Below are 14,845 nucleotides of genomic sequence, written 5' to 3'. Positions count from 1 at the left end.
AGTTTTGAAAATATTGCCACTGAATTAAGACAAATGTTAGGGCTACGGTACTAATCCTGAGAATGAGCTCATATCGACGTGTCTGTGTTAGGTGAGTGACAGGTAGACAGGAGTAGCTCTTTATTAATTGGAGACCCATTAGTCCTGGCTTAAAGCTGATGCAGAGCCAGCAGCACTGCATGGAGCAGGAGGAGTGTTTTTGGGTGTGTTGGGTGCAGCCCCCCAGTCTTGCAGGATGCACTGGCAATGACACCAGCTCTCTCATGGGGTTCCTCTGCCAGGAACAATGCTGGAAGGGCTTTCATCAAGGTAACTGATAAAAAAAGGGTGAGGAAGAATAGAGAAATAAACCGACTAAAGCAGCTAACTAAAGTAAATGACATCCTGAATTATTTTTTTTGTGTTTATAGCTGTCTCTTCCTAAGGAATTGCATGAATTTCCTTATTTGTTTTGAAAGGTTATAAATTATCTAGGAACCTGACTGTGTGTACATAAAAAGTGTTGAAACAGTTCAATTAAAGGTGTGACAGCTTTAAGCCCCATTAAACATGGGCAGCTCCCTACACATAAAATCACTTGCCAGGCCACTGGCTTACTTCTATGTAATTTGAGTCAATCAGGAGTTCTTTCAACATAACCCAACATAAATCATTATCAATACTAAATGAGGGATTGCATATTAAGAGCTTACACCCATTTCTTTTTATCAGTTTTAAAACAGGTTAACATTACATGGAACACAGTTCCAAAACAGACTGAAGTTATGTGAAACACCCTTATGAAAGCATTAGTGTAAATCATATTTTTTAAACAGATTTAATCATTGTTTACCCAGCAGTACCACAGAAGACTAACTCGAACAATACAGTGCTATGAATTCATAGCACAGATTAGTTAAAGCAGATGGTAAGCCCGTGTGGATGCACTCCGTCAGAGAAAATTCAGCCATAATTGGATTTATTTTAATTCACTTATACTTTGACAACAGGAGAAATGCTAGTAAAGTTCCTCATGCAGACAAGCCCTGAGGTTAGGGCTTTCAGGGAGCTGCTGCTTTCCTTGCTCATAACCCCTTTTTGAAAATTGGACTTTAATGCAAAAATAACATTTAGCCTATTTTAAATACTAGTCAATCCCAGTCCAAAGACCTTTATTGACGGTCGGATCTCGGTGCCTCCCTTCACTCCAAGTAGCACTTTATGCAAGTGGCCCCAATGAGACGATGACACCCATGGGCAGCTCCTCACTTCTGCACGTGTTCTTGCATGGGCTGGTGTGGGAGGGCACACTGTGTACGTCCAAAAGCCTAGATGTTACCTGGAATGGCACCCGGTCTGTGCTTCTGATCTGGGTTCTTCTTGAAAAGGTCAAGAACTGCTTTTTCCTCTTAGAAAGGGGCTGGAGATCTGAGTCCTGACTTGCTTGCTTGTGTGCATCCTTCAATCTTGGAGGATGCACACAGCAGCAGGGAGACTTCTGCCCCAGCCAGAGATGGGGGAAGGAGCTCACTTCCCTCTGAGCTGAGCTGTTACGGGTGTAAATAGAGCTCCTAATTGTCAGCATATTTTCTGCAAACACATAATAAACACAACTCTCATCTCCTTCCAGATTATATGTACATGTAAGGGGCACCCACATTACTAGCTGGATGACATGCAGAAACCTGCCAACCACATCATCACAAACCTCAATTTCCCTCATAATCTCCCCAAACTTCTTGCTTTCAAATTGTACCAGCAAACCACCAGCTGCTGGCCAGCTGGATGGCCATGGAGGCACTGCAGCAGCAGGAGGCATGTGGGGAGGAGTGACCCAGCTCTGGATACACCTCAAATATTTGTTTATTCCAACGCACTTAATTGACATTAGCTCTTGTTTGTTTTCTTTTGTTTGGATTTTTTCTTCTTGTGGTTATTCTATGTGTTAATGGCAAGGAGGAGACATAATGGTTGGGTGAGGCAGATTCATTTCTGAACTTGTTTTTTTTTTTTCAAGCCTTTCCTCACCTATATTTAACCATGTGCCTCTGGTATATATTGGCAGTAGCTTGCTGTTCTTGCTGGCTGCACAACCATATATTTAAACTTAAATCAGATTAGCATTTCTTGTCTCAATACCAGCTACACTTGGGGAAAAAAAAAAAAAAAAATATATATATATATATGTATTTAGACATATATGTACAAAAATATATATACATATTTTGTAATACATATATATATGTGTATATATATATACATACACTCCAACACCCCACCTCCTATTATCCAGCTACACAAAATATTTATTTTTGTATTTCCTAATTAACACACTATAACATATTACTTTCTTTGCAATTAGCTTTTCAAAATATTCTGAACTGGCCTAAATTTCTGTCATGAGACATCTGCAAACTAGTCTTAAATTTCAGTAACAAATATGCTGGGCAGATCTTCCACTTATTGTCCCAAATGTCAAGACACAAAAGTTTGAGCAGTCCACAGCAGGCACATGGATTTGGGGCCTAAACAAGTCCTGGTGTCAAAGGGTCTAGGGTGTTTTTGTGTGGTGTTTTGTTTTGTTTTGTTTTTTAGAAATATATTTAAAATAGGCTTTATGATGAATAGCTCAGCTCTAAGCAGTTAACTGAATACTGAATAAAATGTCAGCCATGGAGAGTCTCTGTCTGAAACCCTCAGTTTCTCCCCCAGCCATAAAAGCTGTCAGGCAAATTCTCCTCTATTTCATCATAAACTAATGTGCCTTTTTGGAAATTAATTTGTTTTTGCTTGGTCTGATTGCAATCATTACTTGTGTTCTTGAGAGTTCGCAAACATGCTTGAATTAAATTATGGGACTGGTCACATAATTACATCCCGTACAGTTTTAATTCATTCGTTGTTCCATTTTAACATCCTAGTTTTGTGCACAGCATGCTTAAACGTCCAGAGCAACGCTATTCCCACCCCTTATGCCACTGTGAATTCCCAGCAGCCACTAGATGTCACCACGATTTTACTTGCTTTCTAGTCTTTACCCAGGTGGTAAGGTTAAGAACACGGGAAAACAATTACTCATTAATAACTACAACAACGTCAACAAAAAATAGTATGTTATAATGAACACAGAGGTTAGAAAGAGGGAAAAGTGACCCAGATTCCTGCTTTTGTGCATGCCCTCTGTGAGAGTACCCATCCTGTACACATGGATATGACTTTGTCTCTTGAAGGCAGAGTGGTAATTTGATATCTTGATGAATGAATTTCTCAGCTAGGCATCAAGGTAAAATTATTTTTGTTAATACCTCTTCCCCAGACCTATTTAATTTTCCAGCCTTGCTAGGTTTAAAATTATTGTCCCTGCTTGGTAATCCTGATGGAGAGAATCACAGAATCACAGAATCACAGAATCACAGAATTTCTAGGTTGGAAGAGACCTCAAGGTCATCGAGTCCAACCTCTCACCTAACGCTAACAGTCCCCACTAAACCATTTCCCTAAGCTCTACATCTAAACGTCTTTTGAAGACTTCCAGGGATGGTGACTCCACCACTTCCCTGGGCAGCCTGTTCCAGTGCCTCACAACCCTTTCAGTGAAGAAGTTCTAACAGACAGCTGCATCACCTGGGCAGTGAAGTGGACAAGGGAAGATGTGGTGACGAGATGAACCAAATGGCTCCACAAGCAAACAAAGAAGCAAAACCACTTCTGAGAATCCCTCTGTCTCCAAAACACATGAAGCTGTAGGAAAACAAAAGACTGCAGGGATTGGTGCAGCTGATACTCGTTTTCATTAAACTTCACTGATTATTAACTTGCTATTCATAATCTGGAGGATTAGGATTAGAAATTGTGCACCTAGTCCCATGAAACTCTATCTCTCATCTCACGGGCACAAAGTCACAGAATCACAGTATCACAGAACTGTAGGGGTTAGAAGGGACCTCGAAAGATCATCACGTCCAACCCCCCTGCCAAAGCAGTTTCCTTAGAGCAGGCTGCCCAGGTTGGAGTCCAGACAGGCCTTGAATATCTCCAGAGAAGGAGAAGTCACATAAATGCAGTGCAGTGTGAGATTTTGGTGGCCTACCTCAGGCTCGGTGAGGGCTGGAGCCTGACTGTGATATACCAGCCTCACTGTGTGCCAGTGTAAAAATGCAGAAAACCTCCCCAGCTGTGTGTTCAGCCACACAATGTACAAAGCAAGCTGCCTGTGCAAATCCTGCCAGCTAAGGGGTGCAGCCTCCCATGGCGGCAAGCACAGCCCCTGACGGAGGACACCTAAAAATCCATATTTGCATTTGGTGATACTCTCTTTCTCTGTAACATTAAGGAACTTGTGCTATTTATGTGTCAGTCCATTAGCAAGTGAACTTAAGGTCTGCTTTGTAATATATTCAGCTACTGAATTGAGCAGAATTCTTTGCATTTTCCAAAATGCTGACAGGCATTTTCTTGAACTCCATGGACTCCAACCGTTATTTTTGCAGACACAGTTATTTTATCAGTCCTACCTCTCTGGCTTCACATCAGCACAGCACCAGTGCCTCGTGCTTCTCTTTGGCTGTTAAACTCTCCTTTCAGCTCATGTCTTCAATCAGACCATCCTTGTGCTGTTCTACTTCTTTAGGCCCGAGAAGATATTGTGAAATCACGTCCCCCTCACTTGCCCAAAAGTCCAGCAACATAAAAGTCCTTCAGAAGGGCCTGAGGCTAACACCTCATCTCCTAAATCATGCAGTAATTTGGCAGACCCCCGTGAGACTGCTTGACTTTGGATATGCTCTGAAAGGCATAAATTACTGTAAATAATGGGTCCCTTTTTTAATACATTTCCTTCAGATTTTCTGAAGTCAGCCTTTAACAGGAATGACAGTGATCTTCCTCTGTCCACCCCAGTTACACCCTGTTTCTTCTCCTGGAGATAAAGGTATATCTCCCCATAGCAATAATGACCCGAGATGTCTATGTTTGCTTAAAGGATCATCCTGTGCCTCCTACAGCACATATTCTTTCAATCTAAAGTCTGCTGTCTTCCAAGAAAAGTCAAACAAAACAGACTTTACAGACCTCTCTGAAGCAAGCTTTTTAAGTCCAGGGTTATTTTCATTTTTGCTTCAGGACACATAATATATTTAATACAAAAGAAAATATGACTGGCTCAGAACTTCAGCCAAAGATGACAAGTCCAAAAATATCTCAGCTTGGAAATATTCCTACCCAGGTTGTTAGGTTTGGTTTATGGTCACTTCTTTCAGCCGTGCTGCTATACTTGGAATTAATTGCAGCTCGTGTTCTTTCTATAGAGAAAAGGATGAAACAGATTATGCATTTTATCACTACTTCTTGCACAAATATAAAAAGAGCAAAGGTTGCTTATTTTAATTTCTTTCATGCAAGTATGTCTGTAACTGTCACTTTGTTACTTGCTACTGATTATGAAGTTGATGCAGGTTATCTTTAATTTTGCCATTCCCTTAGGAAGTTTCCTTTTTCTAGGATTAAGAAATTCATTTAAATTTCAAATTACCTTCTTTACAAAATATCTTCAGTTCACTCTGGTAGTAAAACACACATAATACCCAGAAGAACTGGCCAGATCTCACTTCCATGAGAAACACAAAAAGAAGTGCAGATCTATGTAGGTCAAAGTTTCTTATGCCTCATTTTCTGTAATTGTCTCTTCTCTTTTCTTTCTTCCCAACAGATAAAAAGATTTTCAACAGATAAAAGATCCTCCTGGCAGTCAGGGGAGGTGATCCTGCACCCTGTATACCCTGCCCCTGGCTGCAGCTGGGGTAACCTCTACCTCAGACCTCACTGGAAGCTCCAGCAGATGATCACTCCAGGAATCTGTTATGAAGTCTAATTCACAACCGACACTTCAAAAAACCACAATTGTAACGATCAAAAGCAGGCATTTCCTTCTCTACTAGATCACCTAGTCAAAAGCCCAGTGTCTCAATGCCAGGTACATAAAAGCATTTGGGGGTCCAAATATCCATGAGAGCTCCAATCCCTTTGACAATTTGGCAACCCTAAAGAAAGTGCCAATGTGACCAATGGATGTGGCGGGGGGAGCTGCTGCAGAGGAACTAATGCTGCCGTGAATAATGCTATGGAGCAATGGCATCTTGCTATTTCTCAGTCTTGTTAGCTTAATATCACTTATTTAACTTGCCTGTTTGCATTAAATCCAACACCTTGGATGCCTTGACGTATTTTATAATACTTTCTTGCTTTTGCATTTGATGGTCCTATTTGTGATTCAGCATATTGTACCTAAGTAATCAATATTCTGTCTGGATGGACATTTTATTTATCAACAGAGCCACCGCATGAATTCAGTTTGTTTCGTGGAGGTCAAACACTTTTCATTGTCTCCATGAGCCAAAGAAAATTGAAAGATTTAAACTCCCTTTGAATTCATTTGATTAACTCAGGGAAAATACCTCACGTTTTTTTCCAACTCAGAAGCAGAATTGTCTCCTTTAACAATCTACCTCATTTTGACACATTGATCTCAGCATAATGGCTAACACCAAGTGTTCAGGTATAAACTAGAAGATGAAGGAAGCTGTAAAAGAGTTATGAATGATGCTGCTATCAGTTCTTATCAGCACATTCTCACCTTCTCTGGGTAGGTTTAAAAACAAACAAGCAAACGCATAAAATCAGTAAAATCTGTATAATTAGCTATGGGACAATTTGGGAGTTGCACCTTTGTGGCAAGAAGCACCTATACTGTATCAGTAAATGTTAAATCAGTGTTGTGTACTTACAGCAGAATCACCCTCTCAGCTGGACAAAATTCAGCCTGCACAAGCGTGTGCAATGCCACCACTTCCATCATGCTGCTGCAAAAAGCAAGAGGAAGTCCATTACTCTTCAGACATGAGGAGGAAAAGAGGAGATGAAGGCCAGATTTCAGCTCCTTTGCACCTCCTATACACAACTCTGTGGTGCCCCAGCTTGCTGGGCTGACAGACACAGAGAAACCCAATGACTAAACCAACTATTAATGAAAATAATATCCCAGATCACTCTCATGTTATTTCTGTTGAGTCCTATGAGCTTTTTTAAATTTGTAAAGTTTTAGTCACATTTTTAAAATCATTAAAGTTATCCAAGCCTCTCCCACATAAAGTTGTACTGTTTAAAATAAAAGCATGGCTTAAAACCCATTTAGTTAAACAGGGATATCCCTATACAGACACACACATATTAGCTTTGGTGATTTGTTCCTAGTTATTAGATTTTATTCAAAGTTGGTTTAAAATTAATTAAACTAAGCCACTCCTTCAGGATGTTGCAACTTGCGCTTTAACTAAACTAACTTAAAGTGGAAAATGGTGTGAGGTTAGGAAAGTGCGGGGGTAAGAAAGATGTGAAGAGGCAGCAAGAGCTGCTGTACTCTCAGCACACAAGGGCAGATCCAAGCAGACCTCACCTGTGCAGGAGAGGAATTTAAGAAACCCATCGCACTGCAGCCCCTACAGCAGCCCCTGCAGCAGCCCTGATGCTCCCTGTGGCTCACCTCTTGCTCCAGTCGTCTTAGATGTTTCCTCCCTCTCCTCATCTGTCTCCCTCGTGGACTAAACAAACCCCATTCTAGCCACAGATTCTGATAAGGATTCTTTTGAAAACTTGACTTGTGTCTGTTGTGTTTTTTTTTTGTTGTTGTTGTTTTTTGTTTGTTTGTTTGTTTGTTTGTTTGTTTTTTCTCTTGGCTCTTTGTTCCCTCTCTCTTTCATGATGTGCAGCTGAGCTGGCCATGTCTTTGCCTCTAAATCACTGCCTTGCCTGAACCTTTACTTGCTGCTCATTGAGAACAGTGTTTCAACTTTTAATACGTTCACCTTACTGATTTTTTTTTACCCTGTATTTCCTCTACTGGTTTATATAGGAACATTATAGGCACAGCACTGAAAGTCCTGTGAAGATAAAGACAGATGAACACATTCTGCAACTCCATATAGGAAATAAATAAGATTGGCTTGAAATTACTTGTTCTCAGAATGCTGTTTAGCAATGCATGATCCTGTAGGCATTTATATATTGTTTAATAAGGCTTCTGATTTGTTCCAGGAGCATGGCTGGTAACAATGAGGAAGAAAAAAGGAATACAAGAGGAAAGCAATGAAGGTGAGCACTCCAGCAGAGTTGGGAGCTGTAGGGTGAGGAAATGCAGTGGATGACCCTCCATGGTCCCCTCATATTTGCAGTGTTATTCTTCAGGTCCCACTCCATTCAGACTCAAGCAGTGCTTTCATGTCCAGAGCACTGCTGTGTTTTGACCTTTGGACCCAGCAGGCATGTGAATCCCTGAAATGCTATTCCATATCACCCACCTCTGAGCTTCTTTCAGCTCTCTGCTTGCTCAAACCTTTGCATGCCTCATTGGCATCTCTAAATATTTACATGCGGCAGCAGTGATTTTGGCGATGGCTAACACGGCAACTCGCATTTGTAGCATCTGTTGGGGTGTTTGTTTTCGTTCCTGTGCTGCAGTGGTTGAGTGAGACAGGGCTGGCGAAAATCAAGCCACTTCCTTGTGGCCATCTCAAACAGCTTTCATAGTACCTCAGAAAATAAGGGTGCTGGGTCTTTCCTCAATGGGGAAGCGAAACAAGCTGTCAGCTTTCATGCCTCCGTTGCAACAGTGCGTGACCCCACTGGCAAACGGTTCTGGTGGTCTTGCTGGAGGGTGGAAGCTGTAGCTATCAAATGCACTTGCCAGCACCGCAGCAGTAGCAGGAGGTTGCCGCAAGGTCAGGATGGAAGTGCCAAATGGGTGCAGCAGAGTGGCAGCCGGCAGCCAGAGATACTGCAGGAACAGCAACGGCTGCGCAGGAGCTGGCCCCAGGCTCTCTGCAAACAGCACCACTTTGCAGGGCTTTTTCTGTCCTTAGACAACTTGAGTGAATGGGTTCAATTCCTACACGACCGCCACGTAATAACAATGTGTTTACTACCAGCCGTCTGACCCAGAGGTGCTTGGCAGCGCAGTGCAGGAATAGCAGGGCTTTGCCTTCTGTCAGACCCCGAGCTAAAAGGAGACAATGTGCCCCGATCCAACTTGGCCAGGGAAAGGCTCGTGAGGCACTCACAGCAGCCCTGGCCGGTCAGCTACTTGGCTCTCGAGTCCTACAATAGCTGCCTGGGTTTCTGGCCACCTGGTTTTGTGCTGCTCAGATAAGAAGTCTGGCTTGTGATCAAGGAGGGGGGAAAACAAACTAGAGAGGGCCACAGCTACTTGTGGGTGCTGATGAGTTGCGTCCCAGCAAGCAGAGCAAGGTGACCTTCATCTTAGGCGCCTCAATGGTGCTCTGACAACATTTAGGAATGTTTTTTTTAAGGGAAGATCTTTTACTGTGTTGAAATAAAGCCTTTCACTGAACGCTTAAAAAACATCTCCTGGTGAGCTGACTCATGGCTCCATGAATCATCGTACATTCAATCAATCATTGACTTCTTTTTCTATTTTTTTTTTTTAAATAGCTATTGATGTTGTATGTTATTAGTTTCTTGGCACCTTTTTCTAGGCTTTCATCAAAGCAAAATGCTGATGCAATTAGCAAAGGATATCAATTTATGCAGCAATTCACATTATCCCTCAAAGCTTCATTAGCCTCAGAAGCTAAGGCACTGGAGAGAAAATTTGGGGAAGTGCTCTGCTACCTTCTGCAGCTCAGCCCATCTGCGCTGCCGCAGAGCTCCCGTACTATGCTCCCCTCCATGGCTGGTGAAGGGAGACATGGCAGCACCCAGCCCCATGGCACAGGGCACTGAGGAGCACGACAGCGACCGGGTCCTGCCCCATCCACCCCAGCTCAACCTGAGGACCTACCCCTGTATTTTGCACAGGCCCAAGCTGTTCTGCAGGGCTGGATATACTTCTATACCCAGTCCCAGGGTCTCTGGGAGTTTTTTGTTTTGGTTTGGTTTGGTTTGGTTTTGTGTGTGTGTGTGAGGAAAACCAGAAAAAAGTATCAGATTTTCTGTCCTACAGACACCCTGTAGCCTCTGCCCATGGGTGATGCTCTGCTGCTATGCTAGTGTGCTCTGACCTCCCCATGCTTCTCCTCTTGTTCCCTACAAACACTCCTGAGGTCAACAAGGCATCGTAATTGCTCCATTATTTCAAAGAAAAGCCAACGACGTCAGCAGGAAGCGTCTGCTGGTCGGATGGAAAACTCACTTAGCCGCCCTTTTGCCAGGAAGGCAATTTGGTCTTTACGACTCTGAACACAGCCATCTCTTTATACCTGTTTCACTGCATTTGCCATCAAACATTTGATCTCCAGATTTCTTTTTTTCTTTATTTTAAATTTCAGCTGAATAATTTTTATTATGTTGAGCCACACAGTCATCTGCCTCTCCACAGCTCTGAATACAAGCCTTGCCCTTGACTGCACAGCACAATGAAAACCTTTAGGTCACAGCTTTTAGAACACTTGATACTCTTTCTTCTTTATGGAAAGAATAAATAATGTTGACCTCCCTGTTAGTGTACAGCGAAAACAGAATGGGAAAAAAAAAAAAAAAAAAAAGGCTATCAGCAGCTCCAGGTGCATGTCAAACCAACTGGTATTGGGTTTGGAGGATCCTAAATCCATTGACTACCTTGCATGGCTTGACAAAAAAAATTAACTCATCTTCCAATTAGCTGAATAATTAAAGTGTTTCAGCAGATCTCCAGATACAGCCCATAGATAGACTTACTGGTAAAGTAAGGTGAAAAAAATATTTCCCTTTCCCTCTGCATCGGTGCTGGAGCTGGTCTTAACAAATCCCAGCAGCTACTGCCCTGGGAAGCTACTGCTTCCCCTGGGAAGCAAAATTTTGGGGGCAGAGGCTGGGGCACAGCTCAGGCTGTGGCTGGCAGTAGGGCATCCTTCCAGTCTTGGCATCTTCAGGAGCTGTAAACATGTTTTAGTCACACACAAGTAATTTGGCTCAACAAAAGGCAACTGCTGGATGCCTATGCCAGCAGGCCACATCACACTGTTTAGTGATCTGTAGTATGTGTAAGTATCTACGGATTTGTGGAAAATTACAAAAAGGGACAGCATTTAAGCCACTGACCCGCTCATGTTTGGTATAAATGCAGTACTGGAGTGTCCCAGAGAGAAACTTGGCTGAATGTGCTTTTGTACAGACCCAGTCCTGAGGATGGTCAGCAGCGCCTCACCTGTCTCAAGTAGCCTCACTATGGCATGGGAGCATGAACACGTCTGTGCTAGGTTGCCTCACTTTCTGAAAGCGCCCCATCCTTCTGAACTAGGGTCATTTGCATTTTACACAAACAGCTGTGCAGCTGGAGGTAAAAGAGAGTGCAGACACAGGATAAAGGTTAAGCAGCCTTGTTCTCCAGCTGCCTTCTGCTGGAGCTGCAGTCCATATGGCCAGAAGCTGGCAACAATATTCATTTGATGATGACCTTATTGAATGGATGGGGGTGGTAAATGCGTGCCTCTGAGAAGAGGCCATCTCATTTCTCGGAGCTCACATCATGGTCTGCAGGATCGCAGTCAATTTCTTATGCCTTCCTGGGTTGGGAAGTCCCTGGTCAGAGAAAAATGAACTGAGAATAACTTTGTTTTCTTGCCCACTCTTTGACTAGTGGCCTCCCTTTCAAGAGATCCAATGAAAACAAAAAGAAAATGGTATATATGCGCTGACATGGAGATGTCTCATACGTCCCATTGAAACAGTAAATGTGTTCTGAGACAAAGCCTATATCTTATTTATTATTCACTTCCACATCTTTAAACATTCTAGTAATTTTCCAAGATGAAAGAGATTTAAAAAAAAATCAATTATTTGTGCTATTTTACATGTCTACAACAGCATGAATTACTGTCTTTTTAATTTTTTTTAGCAGCTTGGAAAACAGCAGGAATTAACAGAGGGTTTTTTGACTGAAGCAGTCCATGCAAATTGACTGCATTACCCAGTTTTCTTCTGGCTTCATGCTTGAAAGTGCAGGCAAGCCTAACCAATAAAATAAAAAAATATTAAAAAAAAAAAAAAAAAGTTATTGCTATGCTGGGGGTGAGAACAGTGTGGTGACAGAGGCATTAGCATGGGACTTTGGGGAAGCGCACGCAGTTCCAGCTCTCGCAACAGGTGTATTATGTGAGCTCAGGTACAGCTCATACAGCCAAACATTAGATGCAGCCAGACAGATGCAGATCAGCATCCCGTAGGGATCATGGGCAGGAACTGGGCATTCATAGCTCAGAGACTCCGAATTGTAGGCTCGCAAGTCACCTTAACATATTTCCTATTTTTAGCATGTACAAACCTTTAATTTATGTAGATCTTAAATTTAATTAGAAAACTACCTAGAGGAGCAGTCAGAAGGAACACAGTGTGCTCTGGTGGAAACAGTGGCCTCCACAACTATTTAATGTCTGTGGCATGGTCAGATCATCCCTTGATCTTCCTGGGGTTAGACCTATAGGACTGCCAAAGTCCCTACAAGAAAGTAAATCCCACTCCCAGCACCTTGCAGGGGAAACACTGGATCTGCTGTTCACTTTTCTGAATCTTCACAGCCAGGATAGATCTAAGGAGAGAAAAACTTCCCCATACCTTTCATTAGCAAACAGATGGCCAGCCATCCTTCGCTGACCACCACATGGCCATCTTCATAGACATCCCTCACTTCTGGCCAACCACACTTTTGCCTTGCTGAAGCCAAGTGGCATTTCTGCGGAAAGAAGAGGATGCCAGGCACTACAAGGATGTGATCATGCTGTAATTTCCACCCTATCTGCCTTTTCAGCTATTTTTCCATGACAGATGGCAGATTGCGACACAACTATAGCATCTCCTGCCTAACTGCAGAACAACTTGCCCTTCTGGCTGCATAAACTCTGTCATTGTGCAAGTCCTCTGTGGCAGCTGCTGTGAAGTCACGGGATATTAAGAGACTGTCATTCATATTTCTCCGAAACTCTGCAGAACTGATAAAAAATTATGTTTCTGGAGAAGATCAAGTCACTTGAAAGAACAAAAGGCAGTGATGGGTAACCAGGGAACCACAAAGACAATGTGATGTCCTTAAGAGAAAGTCAGTCTTCCCAAAGTGCTTAATTGCCTTCAAAGAACAGGCTACATGTGAGAACATCTACAAAAAAAGTATCTATTAATGACTGAACTCACAACAAAGTCCTGTAAGGGACAATCCTCACTGAGAAATGCAAAAGAGCCACCAGAGATGAGAGTTTCATGGGGGCAAGAAGACAAATTTGAAGGGGTAATCCTGGTCCGACAAAGACCCCAGAGAAAATGAAGTTATGCTACAGCTAATTAAAAGACATGGCCAGGCAGTCACCTAGATGAGCAGCCAGTTAATCCAAATATCCTGTGAATTCCACTCTAGGTGTTTCTGGCAGTAAGCAGTTACTCGGGGTGGGAATATCAGTTGGATCCACTCAGAGCGTTTAGGACAGCAGGTAAATTAAATGGTTGGCATTTCTTGCTTTCCCTTACCCAGAAAGAAAACTTGCAGAGGTAATTTCTGTTGAAACCAATTAAAGCTTTAAGTCGGGACGCTGTGTACGGCACACCTGATTGCAAACACCTCCACAGCTCATTCAAATTGGCTCCTACTGCTTTTATCACTAGGTTTATGTTCAATGAGTGAACAAACACCAATTCTTTTAAAAAGAAAAAGAAGCCCAGGCTCATTTATTTCACGCTAGATCCTATAGACCCATGCAGATGGTGAAAATTAACTTCTGCCAGTCTGACTCTGTAATACCAGCAACTGGACACACATCCAGTCCCAAAAATGCCTATAAAGGGGACAACGTTGTTCATATAAAAACTGCAAATTAATCTTGCTGCAAAATGCATGACACTGAAGCTGCCAAGACAGGGACCTTCCCTGCTGTTGGAAGCTGGCAGATTACACGGCACCTTACGTAAACCAGTAAGAAGAGGTTTGCAGTGCCAAGTCAAGCTTTGGTGCCCCCCTGCCCACCTGGGCTGAGCTCTCCAAGCATGGGCCACTGCGGGAAGGGAACACAGAGGAGAAGTCCTGAAGCTAATGTGCTTGCTGTGCTTGGCTTTCTCGGTGCCTCCATAGCTCCTGCAGCACATCGGGATGCATCTCCTCACTCCTCATCCCTGTTTTCACCTGTACCACTCACAGATGGAACCACCTCGTCCCTCCCTCTCAGCAATGTATGTTGAGGTAACATCCCCACCAGTACCCCCAGATGCAGCTCCATCATCAAAATCCCTACTTTTCTCCTGGTGGTTACCTCCACCCAGCTGCAGTCTGATTTTCCTCTTCATCCACCACTACCATGTCAAAAAAGCTCCGTCACCTGGTCATCTCCCTGTTAAATCTTACAGCAGTGATATTCTTAGCACTAAAGAGACTGTAGTGCAACATCAGAGGAAATGTTTGTGTTAGGCAAAACTGTGATTTTTTTTCTGGATTCTGGAGATATATTTTTTTCAGTATTCTGCATCTTTCCTCACAGCCCAAAGACTCTTTGCACGTGAGAGGATTTGTTTCTGAAATTCAGGTTAAATACACTGTAAATATTTAGCAAAGTGTAGTAAGTTATCTAGTTAATATGCTGGCAAAGAGCTGCTGGCTGTGATTGCTGTCTGAACAGAGTTATCTGAGCGGCTAGAGCCAAGCAGGCAGGAACAGGTTTTGCTGCTGGAAGCAGTGTTATTACCAAAGAGTGTTTGCCAGCAAGGACCCCACGTTCTCCCTGAGCACCAACACAGAGGTGCCAGCTACGCCACCCTATGTAGCCAAAAAAAAGAAAAAAAAAAAAGACTATTTGGTTGTGTCCCAACAACCACTGGTTCCAAGTCATCCCTGTCTATCAAT

The sequence above is a fragment of the Aythya marila genome, assembly GCF_965140915.1.
Source record: "Aythya marila genome assembly, chromosome: 12".
Classification (NCBI taxonomy): domain Eukaryota; kingdom Metazoa; phylum Chordata; class Aves; order Anseriformes; family Anatidae; genus Aythya; species Aythya marila.
This window is presented reverse-complemented; position numbering follows the sequence as displayed.